The following is a 17,506-nucleotide window of genomic DNA, read 5'->3' as shown; positions in this document are numbered from 1 at the left end:
ATTTGGATCGTTTCGCAGTCGTGTACATTGACGACATTTTGATTTTTTCAAACAGTCGAGAAGAACATGTAAACCATGTGCGAGCCATTCTGAACAGATTACTCGAAAATCAGTTGTTTGTGAAGCTTGAGAAGTGTGTCTTCCACTCATCCAAGGTAGAGTTTCTGGGATTCATTCTGTCTCCTGAAGGAGTGTTCATGGATGACACCAAATTGCAAGCCATCAAGGGTTGGCCAGCTCCTCGATCCGTCAAAGAGATACAAAGTTTCCTTGGATTTGCAAATTTCTACAGACGGTTCATCCATGATTTTTCCAGCAAGGTGAGCCCAATCACTAAATTGTTACGGAAGAATGAAAAATTTGTGTGGAATTCAGCGACGGAAGAGGCCTTTCAATCTTTGAAGGAGGCATTCACCACCGCACCGATCCTTCAGCATCCTGATTTAAATGTTCCATTCTTCGTGGAGGCTGATGCCTCGAATCTGGCTATAGGAGGAATTTTATCACAGCGACACAAGAACACGGGTCAGCTCCATCCAGTTGCTTATCATTCACGAAAACTCACCCCTGCAGAGACTAACTATTCAATTGCTGATAAAGAGTTATTAGCAGTGAAGGATACCTTTCAGGTCTGGCGACATTATCTTCTGGGAGCCAAACATCCCATTACTGTATTCACAGACCACCGAAATCTCCAGTTTTTGAAGTCAGCTCGAACCTTGACCCCTCGACAACTAAGGTGGTCTCTAAGGTTTTGTTATTCCCACCGAGAAGATTGTGGCCACCTCTGTTGAAGACGATTTGGAAAACAAGATTCGGGTGGAATTTTCACAGCAGAAGTTTGAAGATTGGGTGAATGAAGGTCCTGATCGAGAAGTCAAAGAAGGGAAGCCTTACCAGTCAGGGAAGATGTTTGTTCCCAGTGAAGATCTTCGAGTCCGGATAATTCAGCAATTTCATGACCATCTGTTAGCCGGCCACAAGGGAGTTGCTAAGACCTCGGAGTTGATCAAGAGAGAATTCATTTGGCCTGGCATGGAAGCTCAGGTAAGACAGTTCATAGCCACTTGTGAGCAATGTGTCAAAGGCAAAGTCATGAGACAACTCCCACAAGGCCTGCTCCAACCCATCCCTGTGGCCCCTTCCCCCTGGCATACCATCTCCATGGATTTTATTGTCGATCTCCCCTCCAGTCAAGGTAGCACAACTATTTGGGTGGTGGTAGATCAGTTTTCCAAGATGAGTCACTTCATTCCGTTAAAATCCCTACCAACAGCTCCTCAACTAGCCGAGTTGTTTGTCCAACATGTAGTCAGGTTACATGGGATTCCCAAGGTGGTGATCTCGGACCGTGGGCCTCAATTTGTGTCCGGTTTTTGGAGATCTTTTCTAAAAGGAATGGGGGTGGATTCTCGCCTGTCCACCAGTTTTCATCCGGAAACGGATGGACAGACTGAGCGGGTGAACCAAGATTTGGAGCAATACCTCCGTTTGTACCTTATGGATCGGGAAGGCGACTGGCCCTCCTTACTCAGTACTGCGGAATTTGCGTACAATAATTCCGTCCATTCGGCCACAGGTTTCTCCCCGTTCTTTTTGAACTCCGGTAGGCATCCAAACATGAGAGTAGGAAAAGCTGAGGTTGAGGTCCCAGCGGCCCAAGAGGTACTATCAAACTTGCAACAAGCTTATCAGATGGCCTTTGCTAATCTTTCTAAAGCCAAAGCTAATTATAAAATGTCAGCAGATCGTAAAAGAAGGGACAGTCCTCAGTTTAAAGCGGGAGAGTTGGTCTGGATCTCTACTAAACACATGAGGCTTGGGGGGACTAAGAAGTTCCAACCGAGGTTTGTTGGCCCTTTCCCGGTGGTCAAGATGATAAACCCTGTCAGTGTTAGAGTCTCACTCCCCAGCTCTATGAAAATCCATCCCACTTTTCATGTTTCGTTGGTCAATAAAAGTCCGCCCCAATTAAGGCGGGAAACTCCTCCAGCACCAATTTCGATCCAGTCTTCAGAAGAGTTTGAGGTCAAAAGAATCCTTGATTCTAAGATTAAGAGGGGAAAATTGTTCTATTTAGTAGATTGGAAAGGTTATGGTCCTGAGGAGAGATCTTGGGAGCCTAGTGATAACATGCATGCTCCCAGATTAGTGACAGCTTTCCACAAGATGCTCCCTTTGAAACCTGGAAGGGGGGTTTTGGTGGGGGGTACTGTCAAGCCCGCCCTGGTGTCAACACGCTGTGCCCCACTGCCAGGAATAAGACTCAAAGAATTTCCGTGGTATTACCGTTCCTGTGGGTGCAGAAATTCATTGAGGCAAGAACGGTATACCCGGCAGGTCAAGGCAGCGCTGTGCCGCTTTAGCGCAAGGTTAGCGTTCTAGCCTTTCACAATTCGAGCGGCCATTTTGTGCGCTCCATCCCTGAGTACTGCGCACTTCAACCGTCATACTGAAGCGAGCGGCAGCATTCTGGAGAGTCTCCTCAGATTCTCATTCTGGTTGCCGTTCTTTTGGACTTTGTCATTCCGAAGAGGATTCGATTTTGTCAGCTCCTCACAGCCTGTTTCGGGTCATTCCGGAGTCGCAGCTTTAGTCCTGCTTTGACCCTCCGCCTCAGCAGTTGTGAGGTAAGCCGCTACGGACAGCTCCTAGCGGATGATCCTTCAGTTTTGGTTTTCCTCGACCAAGTACTTCAAACATATATTGCTCATTGGATTAAAGACTTTGTGGAACTGGTTGCTGAGTCAGTTCTCGTCAGTAATCGTACCAGTTCAGTTCCTTCAGCTTCTCCGTCAGCGGCCAGTACTTGAACTCTTCATGTGAGCGTTCAACTATTCACCTCAGAGACTTTAAGAATTGTTCTTGCGGACCTCCAGTTGGGATTTCTCATATCCATCAGGTGTATCCACTTCATCCTAGAACTGTATCCAGTCGGAGAAGTGTTTAGGGGTTATAATATATGCGCATATAGGTTATTCCCTTATTCACACACACACCAAGTAATGTCCTGGCATTTGCAGAGTAAGACGTCATTCTCCATTGTCATCTGAGTCAACCAAGGAGAGCAGCTCAATCCACACTCTTATCAGGTACAGCTCGAAACAGTGATATCGTGGAAGAGTAAAGTTGCTGGAACTGTGTATTGTGAATGGTGAATTCCACTCCTTGAAGGGACGTATTAATTTGTGGTTACTTTTGCAGGTGTCCTCAACTCAACCAAACCTAGACGACACCAGGGTGTGGCAGCCTCTCTTGTTTGTCATCCACTTCCCCTTTCCCTTTCGTTCCTGGGCTCAGAGGAATCTGGGTGCAGGGGCAATTGGGAGTTGGGAACTTATCTTCTGAAGACCCTCGCTTGATCGCCCCCACAGACCATAGGAGTTCAGGTTAGTCCTCTTGACAGCACCCTTGAAATTATTCTCAATATTCGATTAGCAAATTGCAATTTGCAAATTGACAATAACTTCCCATTCATTCCTATGGGCCTCCTGGAGCATAGAAATGAATGGGAAAGTATTCCTTAATTGCGATTCGCAATTTGCTAATCGCAATTAAGGAATTTTAAGAAATCGCAAAAAAAAATTGATTTTGTACATACATACCTATTTGCAATTCTCAAATAGCGATTTCTTAAAAATCGCTATTTGAGAATCGCAAATCAGGTTGATGATACATATGACCCTATGTGCTTCATTCCCCTTGTTCCAGGACTGTGGCTGCCTCTTAGCGCCTGATGAGCGCTGTATTTTAAAATTCCTAAAGGAAGGAGGACCGCGTGGATTTGGCAGCACAGCTCTGCCTGACAAGGAGAGGGAATCCCCTGCGAGGATTCCCCCGTGATGCTGCCGGGAGCGGGTGCCCACCCCACGTTGTAGTGCCTCCACTGGCAGGAGCCTACCTCTCTTTATTGTTTATTCTTATGCGGCCTAGCGGAAGCCTACCCCATTTATCTTTCTTTATGTTTTAGTGCACGGGTGCCCACCCCGCGACTTTGCCCGTATTTGTTTTATTTAAATCACAGCGGGTGCCCACCCTGCGTCTCACCGCTGCAGCCCGAGCCGCTTTCCAAACATTGCACGACCGCTGAAAAGGCGACGTTGAAGTCAGGCACCCTCGTTGGTACATGGGCATGACCCTATACGAACAGCATGCGAAGGAACTAGCACTTAATCTGCAAGATCGGCACTATCCGGATCATCTGATACGCCGTGCTCGGAAGCGAGCCTTCAACAACACCCGTGAGGCACTTCTGCAACACAAGAGGCCTGAGACCAAAAGAGACCAGATGACTATGGTCCAAACTTTCACCACATCTTCCAACCAGGTGAAGAAAACCATACTCAAACATTGGAAGATTCTGAATACAGCAGCTGGTACAATACCTCGCCCGTTGTTTGCATTCAGAAGAGGACCCTCCATTCGGGATAATCTGGTGCATACCAGACCACGCACCGAGAGAAGACCAACTATCAATACCATCTGGAACAGCAATCCAGTTCAAGGCCATTACCCGTGCGGGAATTGCGCTGCCTGTCCACAGACACGCAAAACCTTAACAGTAGATATTGGCACCAATAGACCTTGGAAATTGACAAAGCACACTAACTGCAATTCGGAAAAACTGATTTATTTGATCATCTGCCCATGCAAAAAACAGTATGTGGGCCACACAACGCGGATGATTAAAGCTCGCATTAGCGAACATAAAAGCACCATCCGATGCAGGAAGCAATCTACTGGACTTACCAATCACTTCCTTGAAGCGAAACACAGACCTGAGGATATGTTGTGGTTAGTGCTGGAACAGCCATATATCCCACCACACATCACCAATGTGTCCCATTTTCTCTTTGTGAAGGAGCAACGGTGGATTCACAGATTACAATCTGATGTCCATGGGTTGAATGACAACATTCCCTGGTTATCTATTTGAGTGGACCACTTGCCTTCTTTGTGCTCTTGGTAGTCACAATGAGCTGGGGTCTGTGCGCTTAACCACTACCCACCCGTGGCGCTAATGACACCAGGCTCTCTATCAATCATTTTTCAGGTTCTTAAGTTAAACACAATCTACTGGTCTATCTTTGACTCATACATCAGATACTTTGATGATATATTCATCATCAACCCAAACCCTCTAGTAATTTGTTGTCCTTTGCAGGGGTTATGGTCTACTTGTAAGTTGGCCCTGGACTGTGTTAACTTCCAGGTGTACATTTAGCCACCGCCGTTTTTCGGCAACATCAGCGCTCATCTACGCTCCCTTGGCCAGTTTATTTACTACTGGAGCTTTCAACCCTTAACATGGTTGAATAATATCCCTCTGTATGGCTCCCGTTCGATTAGTTCACTATCAAGTCGCGGTGTTATTTGCAACACAACCGCGCTCCCTTCTCTTTCCAACATATGATTAATATAACTGGATCGGGGATTTAATTTGAGAACTCGCGCCAGCCATAGGTAGCGTCTCGGCATTCGCCGAGACAGTTTTCGACATCGTTGTGTCAACGCGCATGCGTGGTACGCTTGAGTAGGCGTACTTGTATTCACGCATGCGCGCTAGATGGCAGCGTCTCGCCATTTGCGGAGACAGATTTAATAAGCGTAATGTCAATGCGCACGCGCGGTACGCGCGAGCAGTCTGACTTTGATTCGCGCGCTACTTGATTACAGTGTTGTGCACATGCGCGAGGAAGTAGTGAGGTGTGTATCGCGCATTTGCAGCGCATACACCTTGACACACAGCTGAACCAAATTACAGTAGGTATAGCGCTATAAATAGACGCCAGACCGTCCGTCCGGTGCCTCCCCTTCGGCTCGTGATTCAGCCACAAGGTACCGACGGACAGGTAAGCAGGGTTATTTAAACTGGATAGGCTAAGTAGTTTATTGTGTGATTCCTCCACTCTGATAAAAGATAAGAACAGGAGGATTCCCTCTTATTAAGCTCTTATTAAGCTCTAAAAACACTAACTAACATCTTTACTCTATTGTGGAGATGGTCTTTAGTAAGCAAACAGGAAGGTAATATTTCCTCATCGATTCCAAACAGGAGCAATTGAACATTATTACTCAGTAGTTGAGCTGGGAAATAAGAGTTGCTTTAGCACAATTGACAAACATCCCCTTGAATACACTGGAAGGGTAGATGCCATAGTTGTTGGATGTGGCCACCTTAGACACTGGTGGGGGATATGTGACAAACAGCTGAGGAAGTATGTGGGTTTTAATAATATACTGAGGTAGTATCCTCTAGACATGCATCTTTTACAGATATTGTCTTTGTATGTTCAGAGCGGTGCCTTATCTGTCCGAGCAGTTGCCGGGTGAGGTGAGGTCCACTTCCCACACACAGCTGGGTAAGTGTTAAATCTGTGTACATTTTTTTAACCACTGGGTGACGTATTACAATGCACCATGTATGTGTCTATCACCAATGAGTGATGGTCCAGTCTGAGGTTTGAGAGTTTTCACTGGTTTTGCGCGGTATATCGTTCACTATAGAATGGTTAGTTCTGGAACAATGTATAAATGCAATGTCCACACTGTTCTTTTTCTTTTCCTTTTTCTTATGCATTTACAGGAAAAGCCCTATCGCATCACCATAACCATAATGAGAAGATGTGGTAGGACGGTTTCATTTTTTTCACATTGTTGTATATTTTCATTAGTTTAGCACATATCATAGTGCCTTGCAGTAGCAGATATCAATCCGGCCCTGACGAATGCCAGTGACTTTTCACACCTAAGGCAGAAACATGTTGGCCCTTTTATATCTTACTCAGTTCTCCACCAAGCAAGTCAAACAGTGATCTTTTCACACTGTTTTCTCACTATTTTTAATCTGACATCCAGGCAAACGTTAATAAAGGTCCTTGTTTGCCTTGATAGCCATTTTAACATACACCACTTTTGTTTATAGTTTTGCACTGCACATATCAGCCTCACCTTCTGGTCTAACAACTGTAGAGACCATACCAGGGTTTAGTAATGCGTCGCTAAATTACATCTGGGCGACTGCACACTTACCTTGGTGTTGGAGTCCTACATGATGAGGCTCCACCATCTGGTGGGCTGATAGGACTTAATCAGCTACAGTTGATGGTCTTTTGTTGGATTCACTCCTGTGCAATCACACCAGTGTCAATTTCCATACCTCAGCACCAATTGACTTACAGGCTTTGTTGTTATTTAGATAGTCTTACAGGGGGTATTAGCCTGTTTTGTCATTAAACACTTCCCTCGGACCCTCTCTTACGTATTGTTTAGATCACGGCCTGTAAAGGCCTGAAGGAAGTCCAGAGGAAGCCAGAAGTAAGGAGGTGGTGGAGCTGGGCTCTCGGGGGCTGGTGGGAGCCCTGGTGTGCAAAATGATGGCCGAAGTCTGGCGGGAGCCTACCCCCCCTTCATGTGCCCTGTAGAGTGCAGCCGCGGCGGTGGGAGTCCTGCACAATGTCTGGGTGAAGTAAGGACGAGACGCAGTGATGAGCGGGGCTCTCGCATGCCTGTGAGAGCCCAGCCACTTGTGCAGAAAAGCCCCGGGTCCCAGGAGGGGGCCCGGGTGAAGAGGAGATTAGAGGAGCCGAGAAGTGCCTGGAGAGCCCGGTAAGTGTGGGCCTCTCCATTGTGGGGATGCTGGTTGAAGCCAGAGCAGCCCTGCGTGTGCAGGGGGTCCGCTCCACTGATGGGCATAGTCATTTCCTGGGCCTGAGGGGCCCGTGGTTTCCCCAGATGTGGGCATATTCATTTTGAGAGCCGGATGGCTCCAACCTGGGGTAATGTTATTTCCAAGGTCCCTGGAGGGCCTCAGGGCACCATGGTTCTCTTTGCTGATTGCTTTCCTGAGCCTGCGGGCTCCAACGATGGGCTCAAAGTATTACCTAGAGGGCCCAGGAGGGCCATGTTTACCCCCGTGGCATGCCACAGTGGTGCCCACGTTTTTGGCAGTAATTAAGAGAGTCCCTGAGAGTGACAGAAGCGGCAGAGTGGTGCCAGGCCTCATGTGGAGATTCCCAGCTACCCAGCAAGTAGTGGGCAGCTGCAACGTTTAGGTCTCTCTTGACTTTGGGGGGGCATGTTTGAGCTAGGAGTGAGATGCACTCCTTTGCCCCTGACACAGCTGCGCAGCACTTAGTGCCAGCTGCACCGTTTAGGGTTGCGCAGTGGCAGTGGCGCAATTGGATTTAGCTGCATTGGCAGCGCACCCTGACATTCTGGACACAGGGCATTTGAGCCCCTTCTTGGGTGGTCAGTTGGCCAGGGGGATTGTTACATTTATAGGGCTCGGGCCCTAATGTGATTTATGTGCTGATGTGATTATGGTGCTAGGAAATGTGATGCATTTAGTATGTTTTACGCACCCTGTTTGATACCTCTAAATATGGTTTATGATTATGAGGTTGTTTGGCATATCATGGTTTATGCTAGTGAGAATGTTTCACTGTGTGATGTACGCCCCTAATGTGAGTTATACTTAGGAGGTTAGGGTCTAATGTGTTTAGACCTGTGAGAGAATTGCATAATGTGTTTATGCTGGTGAGGTTGGCGCAGATTGTAATTGGCGCCTGATGTGACCTTGCATAATCTAGTTTATGTTACAGGCTGATGTTGAGTACAGTGATTACCAGTGGTTATTGGTTGTACGTTTATGATCTGATTTACTTTTACTAAATTCACTTTGTGATGGTTCTGACAGTGGTCCATGTGGCCCTGTCAGGTGTACATAATCCCTTGTAAATATTGCCCAGTGCCAGTTGGCACAGTGTACATGATGTGATTACTATTCTAATATTTTTTGAGATTACCAAGGTTATTTTTGATATAACCTTGTGTGGAGTTCCTTTTGTAGTGTGCCTGGGATGTTGTTGCTGTTGTGTGCGTGCACAAATGCTTTACACATTGCCTCCAGGATAAGCCTGACTGCTCGTGCCAAGCTACCAAGGGGGTGAGCAGGGGTTATCTTTGGCGTATAACTCCCAAGCCCTGACAAGAGTGGTGGTGTCTTCCTGGCTTTGTCGCAAGCCTTAGCCAAGCAGAGATCCCATTTCTAACAGCCTCCATTACCATCTCCGAGTCCTGTGGCACAGTGCAACCCTGCATCTGGAATTTACAAGTGTTCCGCAGGGGGAACATCCTTTACCACAAATCTTTTACAACGCGGTACCGTTACCATGCAGGTTTTACAACGAAAGTCGTTACAACGACTTGCGCTGGAGGGCGCTGTAGGATAAGGAATAGTTTAATTTACTATCTAACACCTTCCCTACTATCCACGGGGACTGGAGTTGGAATAGCAAATTAAACTATTCCACTATTCAGCGCCCTCCAACGCAAGTCGTTGTAATGACTTGCATTGTAAAACCTGCATTGTAACGGTACACGTGGTAATACCACGTGTACCGTTGGCCAGGTGCACACATTTAGCATATACTTGACCTTCGCTCCAGGGCGCTCTAATCAGAGTCCTGGTCCATCTCCTAGTGGCCTTGATACCCTTTCTTTTGCTGATGATCTTCTTTATAAAGTCTTGGGCAACATTTGGTGATTAGAGAATATTTATGCGCCCATCACATGTCACCCTCAGTCTTGCAGGGTATAACATTACATACTCAATACCCAGTTCTTGCAGTTTCTGTTTAACAGAATTGAATTCTCTGCGGGCTGTTTGAACTGCCATCGTAAAGTCCGCATAAAACGGCAGATTGTTACCTTGGTAATTGAGCTGCTGTTTTTCCTGAGCCAATCATAAAATGGCATTGCGGTCCTGTAATTAAGGACTCAGGCAATTATTAGTCTTGGTGGTGCACCGGGGGGGGGGAGAAGCAGGGGTGCCAGTGATCGATGCGCCCTCTCGACGACCAGCAAATTGGAGAGGTTACGGGTTCCAAAAAGTTCACGCAACATGTCTTCTATGGAGGTTTCCATTCGTCCTGTGTTTGTACTTTCGGGAATACCCACGATGCAAACATTGTTGCAACGTGACCTCGCTTCTACATTTCTGGCTTTATTTTTGATGACCTCCAGAATTTTCTCCATATCTGTACATTTGCGCGACGTGCTGTATGATTCGTCCTCCACTGCGCTTATGTGGCCCTCTGCTGAGTCTAGACGTTCCCCCGGCTTATCAAGTTTATTGGAGATACTATCAACTCTCTGTGTGAGTGAGTCCAGTTTCCCGTTGATAGCTTGGAGGCTTTGCTGTATAGCCTGAAGTTCAGTTTTCATAATTGTGCTGTTAGTTTGTTCCACTTCTAGCTCTGTATCTGAGTGCGCTGTCGCCACTTTAGGATGGTGTTTATTTATTAATTATATTTTCGGTTGCTGTCTATCCGGTTTACCCATTTTGGCACCGATATGGGGTGCAGCAGCACTACCAGCCCGTGTATGAGAAAGGACACCGTGCAGCTGAGTAGCTAAGACAATGGGTATTGAGTCGGGCGCGATATGTTAGAGTGCCTGTAACAGCAGTGACAGCAAGGGAACCCAATAGTAGTCCCTCGACTCCCACCTCAGTAGCACCGCACTCATGGACTGAGTCACACCTGTCTGACGGAGCCAGAATATACCACACCCTGTGCCCTTGGTGACACATAAAGAAAGTTCAGGACACTCTCTATGTAATGGCGCACACTGACCATGTCGGTTCAATATCGGGCCATCCAGCTGGTGTGTTCACTCAGAGATCAGCGCACTCTGCGGGGGGTTGCTGTAGTGAGTCCTGTGCACTCTTCAAGCAGTGATTCAGGGCGGAGGGATTGAGTTCTAGTCCCTCATTGGAATCCGCAATATGGGCTATAGCGAAGACGCTGTTATCGCGCACATGATGGACGGCAGTGGTATTTGCCTGAAGCGGGAGATTTGTACAACGGCGCCCGGGGTAATGAGCCGCTCATCAGTGGCGCTGGAGGCAGGAAAATACGTGGTAATTAAACAGGATATTGGTCGCTATGTAACCGTTTTGGGGCGCACTTGCCTGAGGATGAGCTGTCTTACTGTAGGATGTAGCCGGTCACATTGGGAGTCTGTTTGCAGCACCGTTGATTGATCTGCCGCCCGGGACGGCCATTTTGAGGTTTCTCCAGCCGTGCCACCATCTGAGTTGTTCGGGCACCTCACCGGAGATATAAATTTCCCAAATCCCTGTGGCAGCTGTTGTCACACCAGCAAAGTTGCAGCGCGGCACTGCATATTATTAATTTAGGAGCATACCGGTGATAGACCGCTTCCCCAGCCGCCATCTTGAGGCCGTCGATCTCAGTCCTTGTCACAGAGCTGTACGAACCTTTTTCCTCACTGTTTAGACCGCAGTGATGATTTAATAACCCCCATAATGTAGCAAAGGAATTCCGATGTTGGAGGCAATGGTTTTCACGCTCTGGAATCACTCAGAATCGCACATTATGGCACGATTTTGTCCCCGACCAGTGGAGCTGCCTTAAGAAGCAACCATCCTGCTGCGCGCCCTATAGCGCCCCCAGCCTACATTTCTCTAATTCATTTGTTCACAAAATTTCAGTATGCATTAGACTTCAAGGTGGATGTCTTTCTGCTATTAGGCATAATTGTAGAAACCATAGTAACTATCCATTTTGAGAGATCTGGGATAACATTCTTTAAAGGTTGGAGGGGTTTATTCTACAAGGCTGCATTAGTTTTCAAAAGACCATATTTTGGGTATAGTGCTTATAGTCTCAACATATCCAGCAGCTTGAGAGACCTAAGGAACAAAGCAATCTTCTTCTGGAAATTCATAATTGCTCCCTCCTCTGGAACTCCCTACCTTTGGAAATTAGGACCAAACCTATCCTGGTGTTCTTTTCCTGTTAATGACTGTGATGTAAAGTAACACTTGTGGTGCTATGCTTCCAGCTACTTCTTTTCTACCACACTCTATTTCTGAAGGCGCTTTCCTAGCATCCATTTCTCTTCTTCTGCCCACCTCCCTCTTCGTCCCCTCTCCTCCCCTTTCTCACTCTTCATTCTACTTCTCTCCTTCATTTTTCTTTGCTATCCTATACTAGTTCCTTTGCCTTTTTCTCCTCTCCCCTTCTTTAGCTTCCATTCCATAGTGTTGCTCCCCTACTTCCCTCCCCGTTGCCTTCCTTCTCCTCCCCACTTTCCTAACCTTTCCCATCCTTCCTCCGTTTTCTCCCACTCCCTTCAGCTCTCACTTGCTCACTCACCATACTCTAGCTCTCCTCTTCTCCAAAGTTCCCACCTCCCCTTCATACTTCTCATTACTTCCTCTTTTTTGTTCCAGTTTATTCTAAGACAAAGTCTACAGTTACTGTTACTATTCCTTTTGGTACCCATGTGCTATATTAAACCTGTCAATACATAAATAGTATTTAAAACACAGACCTATTGCCAGGCTCTGTTAAAAAATGTGCACCATCATAGATCAGCAATCTACTATGTTGTACATGCTGTAATACACATTAGTATTTAGTTTGAACTTTTATAGCTTTTTTATGTTTTTAGATAATGGACAAGTGATTTTAGTTGGGACACATAATTATTTTCTAGTATTTCTGTAAGGTTGAGTAACTTGGGTCAAATATATATTTGCTAGTCAAGGTGTATTTACACATTGTACCAACACTCACTGGCTCTTGCATCAAGATTCTATGATGTGAAGATGCATCATATCATTTAATTAAACAAAGGAGATATCTTTTAATGTATGCCTTATAACTTTTAATAAATATTTATTGTAATTTCTTAATATTGATTTCCAACTCCATGAGTAAGAAATCTGGACCAGGGATCCCAGAGGTTACTAGTCACCTATTAGTATAACACTGTCTTTCAATTCTGATGTCTTGGACCCCACCTACTCTAGACCCCCAAACCATGTACCACTACTCCTTTTAATATCTGACCCTCACGGTAGCAAGGCAGAGCAATCCATGGCCTACTTAGGGAGGGCTGGAAACTCAGAACTGAACGGCGCAAAAACAACACCTAATAAATCAATGTTGAGTCAGTATTTTTTCTATTAAAAAGGAAGAGTACTTTAATGTACACACAATTAATAACTACACACACAATTACAAATATATATACAAGATTTCAAGTGGAAATATCCCTTCTTTGTGATCTCCAGAGGGTGTGGGAAAAGCCAGTGTGACTGGCTGTAAGCCCAAGAAGTATAAGTCCAAAGTCATTCCACTCCAGACAGGGGTTCATCAATGAGTTGGCCTGTCCTCCATTATCTGTATCCTCTCACAGTCTCCTCACATGTGCAGGGGTTTAAAAATTAAGCTTTGAGAACAATCGAATTTGTGAGTCCTGAGATACAACATACCCCCTCCACCCTTAATGGAAGTTTCCGTGGTGCAGGCCACAGGCTGGTCCGCCATTATACACAACATTCTGATAATTTCCCAGATGGTAATTTCAACAAGCCTGGAGGGGTGGAGGAGGAAGGCTCCACCACTCTTAAAGCTGTGGTGTGTAGCGCCTAAATCCTTCCCTCAGCTAGAGGCACATTAGGACTTCTAGGGGGACTACTAGTTCCAGAAGTCTCTTAACCTCATGCAAGGGGCAGGAGGAGGAGGAGGCAGCCCCCCTCCCCTGTTATACTCGTGCTATATAGTGCCTGCATCTTTCCAGTTGCACAGGACGCATTTGTACTGCTGCGGAGAATGTAAGACCATTAGTCTTATAATTCTCTACACCACCTGGAAGTGGTGCCTCCCCACGTTGAAGTTTGCCTATATAGCACATACATTGTCCCCGTTGCATGGGACGCATTTGGACTTGGCTCGCTAAAGGGGAAACATTTTCAAAATTCATATTTTTTCCTTCCCTGTAATTACGTAAAATGTCTGCAAAATAACCAAAAATTATACAAAATACAATTCTACCATTTTGCACTATATTTTAGTTTGAAATGCATCCTTGTGTCAATTTGTAATGCAAGGAAGCATTTTGCTGTAAAAAGTGTTCAAAAAACACAAAGCACCATGGACAACAGGTGCTTGCATTCTGCTGCGCTTGCGCATTTACAGAAACTAAATTTTTTACTCGAATGCCGCATAAATACACAAAGTGGCACAATGGTGTAAATTCTGAAATTTCTAATTTCACGTAACAAGCATAACCTGAAATTCTCAAAATATTAGACATTCCACCAGTGTAATTTAAATTTAACTCATTCCTAAATATGGAATCATCATCAGACGGCCATGGGGATTTAATGAATGTTTTTAATTTCATGTTAAAAGATTACCTTCAGTACACATGAATCTTTGAGTTGATGCGACCTAGTATACTAATTTGAACAAATAGGGCATGATTAACAGAAGTTTGTTGTTATGCATATCAGTGACTCTCATTTTATAGACTTTGAAGAATGAAAGGCTGAGCAGCTCCACCATGGGTTGAAGCTGTGATCAATACGTTAAATAGAGATTAGTCAAGGTGCTGTCTTTACTAACTGAGCAGCCAGATCCAGCTATGGCGCTCAGGTCCACTGAGCCAAGAGCTACTCTTTTGGTTCTGCTCGACTTGAGACTTTCTGTTCTCAGCAGATAGTAATATATTAACATGCTCACTCTCATAGTAATTTGTGTAATGTCTTAGTTGTGTACACTACTCATACAATTGTCCAGACATTCCTGTGTCCCTTGTACTGTCTGCATACTTCTAGTCCTGTCATAAGTGTGGGCAGATTCTTCATCTTGTATTTTACTATTCATAGTTCTGTCTGCATACTTGCTGCTTTTCTCAAGCCCTCGTTTTGCATTCAGTTCCTCTTGGTTTGCTCCTTCTTCACTTGCATTTACTTCAGAATCGTTACTTTAGCTACAAGAGGCTGCCAGTAAGTTCTTAGGCTTGGTGTCTCTTGCACAAAGACCCACTCAGTGCTCTTCTTCCATAAGAGCTGCTGGATGTCTGTGTGGATAACTGCTCCCTGTCTAGTTGTGATATTGTATTTACACACAGGTAATTTTTCAAGAAGCATACAAACTATTGTTTGTAATAGTTTAACTATTGTGCTTCTGCTTTGTACTTTTTAATGCTATCCTATGTTTGGTTGAACTGCATATGTGTTGTCTTTCTAGTTTTGTCTCCTACGAGTTTAAGACAAGTGTTTAGACTGTTGTCCACTCCAGGCCTCAAGTCTAGCCAAGTCCTTCTCTTTTGGGGTTTCAGGTGCTCCCTTATTTGTGCTAACCCCCTCCTTTGAAATCCCTTGGCCCTCTCTCTGTTCATTAGTTTAGTCCCGATCTGAACAGGGGTCCTGACAAGGAGGTGGGTGTTGGAAAGTTAAGCTGTTGGCAGAAGGGGAGGACAAGCTTAAACCTGTCCATGGGGAGTACTGCCTACTCCTCCCACCATGGTGCTGCAGGGTCGACCTCGGCAGGAGTGGGCAGCTGCCTGCAAAGAGTTTTAAAGTTGCAGATATAGCAGCAGAGCGTTCCACAGGGAACACCCAGAATGAGAAAGGAATTATCTTTATATCTCCAATATGTTCCTGTTGGCAGACCTGAGAGTTGGTAAAGGGTACATATGTTTGCACTTGCCCCAGATGTTCCTTTACAAATTCTGTAAGCATTTTTTGATGTGATGACACTAGACTCTTGAGTATAATGGTCATTGCCCAAAGATCAGTGTAACATGAGTTCCAATAGAGAGGATGAAACAGGATAAAATAAATCTGAATGAGGTGTAGGTTACATTAGTATTAGCACTGAGGTTACAACAGGCAGATCTCAGGTTGCAAGCAGGGATACATCTGGACAGACTACAATGAGTAGCTTGTGGAAGTGCTTGCATTTCATGGAAAACCAGCCAACACAGAATTTGTAATTGGAGGTTAGAGTGTGCCTATCACAAATAAAACAGTACTATGTGATACAAGTTATGCAAGCAATTATTAGGGGCAGAACCACCAGGCCACTGTTATAGAATTTGTTTTTACTTCTTACCAAGCTATTCATTAATGTTCAAGTGTTGTGGATAGAATGAAAGATGTGAAGGGTGAATCATTAAAAAATTGAAGACTGTTTCAAGAATATAATGTATGTTGGTTCTGATTGATTCAGACATGAGATTCTAATGGTATCGTAAGAACATTTAAAGTTGAAGAAGAAAAAAGTAAATCCCGTAACCTCAGAAACAACCTGAAGAAAGCTGACTGGGTGTCAGGAATCAGTTTAAGCATAGGGCTGGATACTGTATTTATTTATTTATTTATTTATTACGTGTTTTGTATAGCGCGGGCTTGACCCCGAAGGGGATCAGAGCACTTCGCAGTACAGGATAACTTTTCTGGTGCAGAGTTCTGTATTGCATTTATTATATTCAAAGCTGTCACAGCTACTTCTTTCTGATAACTACTTTAGCACATTTGCAGACTGTGAGACTAGAGGAACCATGTCATCAAAGGAAGCGAGACCCTGTAATGGACAAATGACATAAGTTCTTGGTAAAAAGTGCTTGTGTCCTAAGAGTATTTGAGCGAGTCATGTGTGGATTCTCTGTAATGTTTACAGTAGGAATTTGCTCATTAGAAGATCTTTTTTTTTCTTCAATCTTATATGGTTGGGTAGCCTTCTGATGTCTGGAGGTAGTGAGTTCCATATTCTCGGGGCAGCACCTGAGAACGCTCTGTTGTAAGTTTCTTTTTTTTGCAGAAAATCAGTGGTTTCAACACTAGGTCTCTGGCGCTCCTTGATTGTCTGTTTCCCCCCGAAATCACCAGTTTCTGTGCTAGGTATCTTGGTGAAGTGAAGTGTAGAGCTTTGTGTGTTATACACTCCAGTTTGAGCTGAATTCTGGCTTCATAAGGTAGCTAGTTAGGCGCTTTCAGGTGAGGAGATATGTGTTCGAATTTTTTTGACCATGTTATGAGCCTTGTTGCTGCGTTGAGGAAGGCTTTTAGAGGTGCTGTTGCAATTTTGGGGAGCCCAGAAAGTGTTGTGCATCCGTATTTGATCTTCGAGGTTACTAATGTCTGAACTGCCATTTTGAGGTGTCCCTATTTGATGAAAGGTTTAATTTTCTTAATGTAGCTCAGGTGAAATCTTGCACTTTTAGCCAGCGTGTTAATGTGTGACTGCATGTTTAGGCTTTGCTCTAGGGTTATTCCTAGAGATTTGATTGAATCTATGATGATCGGGGTGCAATTGAGTGTGGTGATCAAATTGGTCCATTCTTTTACAAAGGGTGGGCTTTTGGTGGGGGAAATTAGGAGGAATTCTGTTTTGTTTGCGTTCAGTTTAAGCTGATTGCTTGTTAGCCATTGCATCATCGATCTTAGAGCGTCGTTCATTGTTCTGATCTCCTCTAAGGGGTAAATCTTAATGTAAATCTGAGTGTCAGAACTGAGAACAGAATTAACAACACAAATAAAACCTTTTCTTCGACATCTAAATGTATACAGTCCAGGGCTTTACACAGTCTAGGGGATGTTATCTGTCTTTGTTTGGGGATTGTGTGCTTTGGTGCAATATCTGTGTAGTTACAAAACATTTTGGAAAAATTATATGAAGTT

The sequence above is a fragment of the Lissotriton vulgaris genome, chromosome 1_1 (genome assembly GCF_964263255.1).
Source record: "Lissotriton vulgaris chromosome 1_1, aLisVul1.2, whole genome shotgun sequence".
NCBI lineage: Eukaryota > Metazoa > Chordata > Amphibia > Caudata > Salamandridae > Lissotriton > Lissotriton vulgaris.
Note: the sequence above shows the minus strand (reverse complement) of the source record.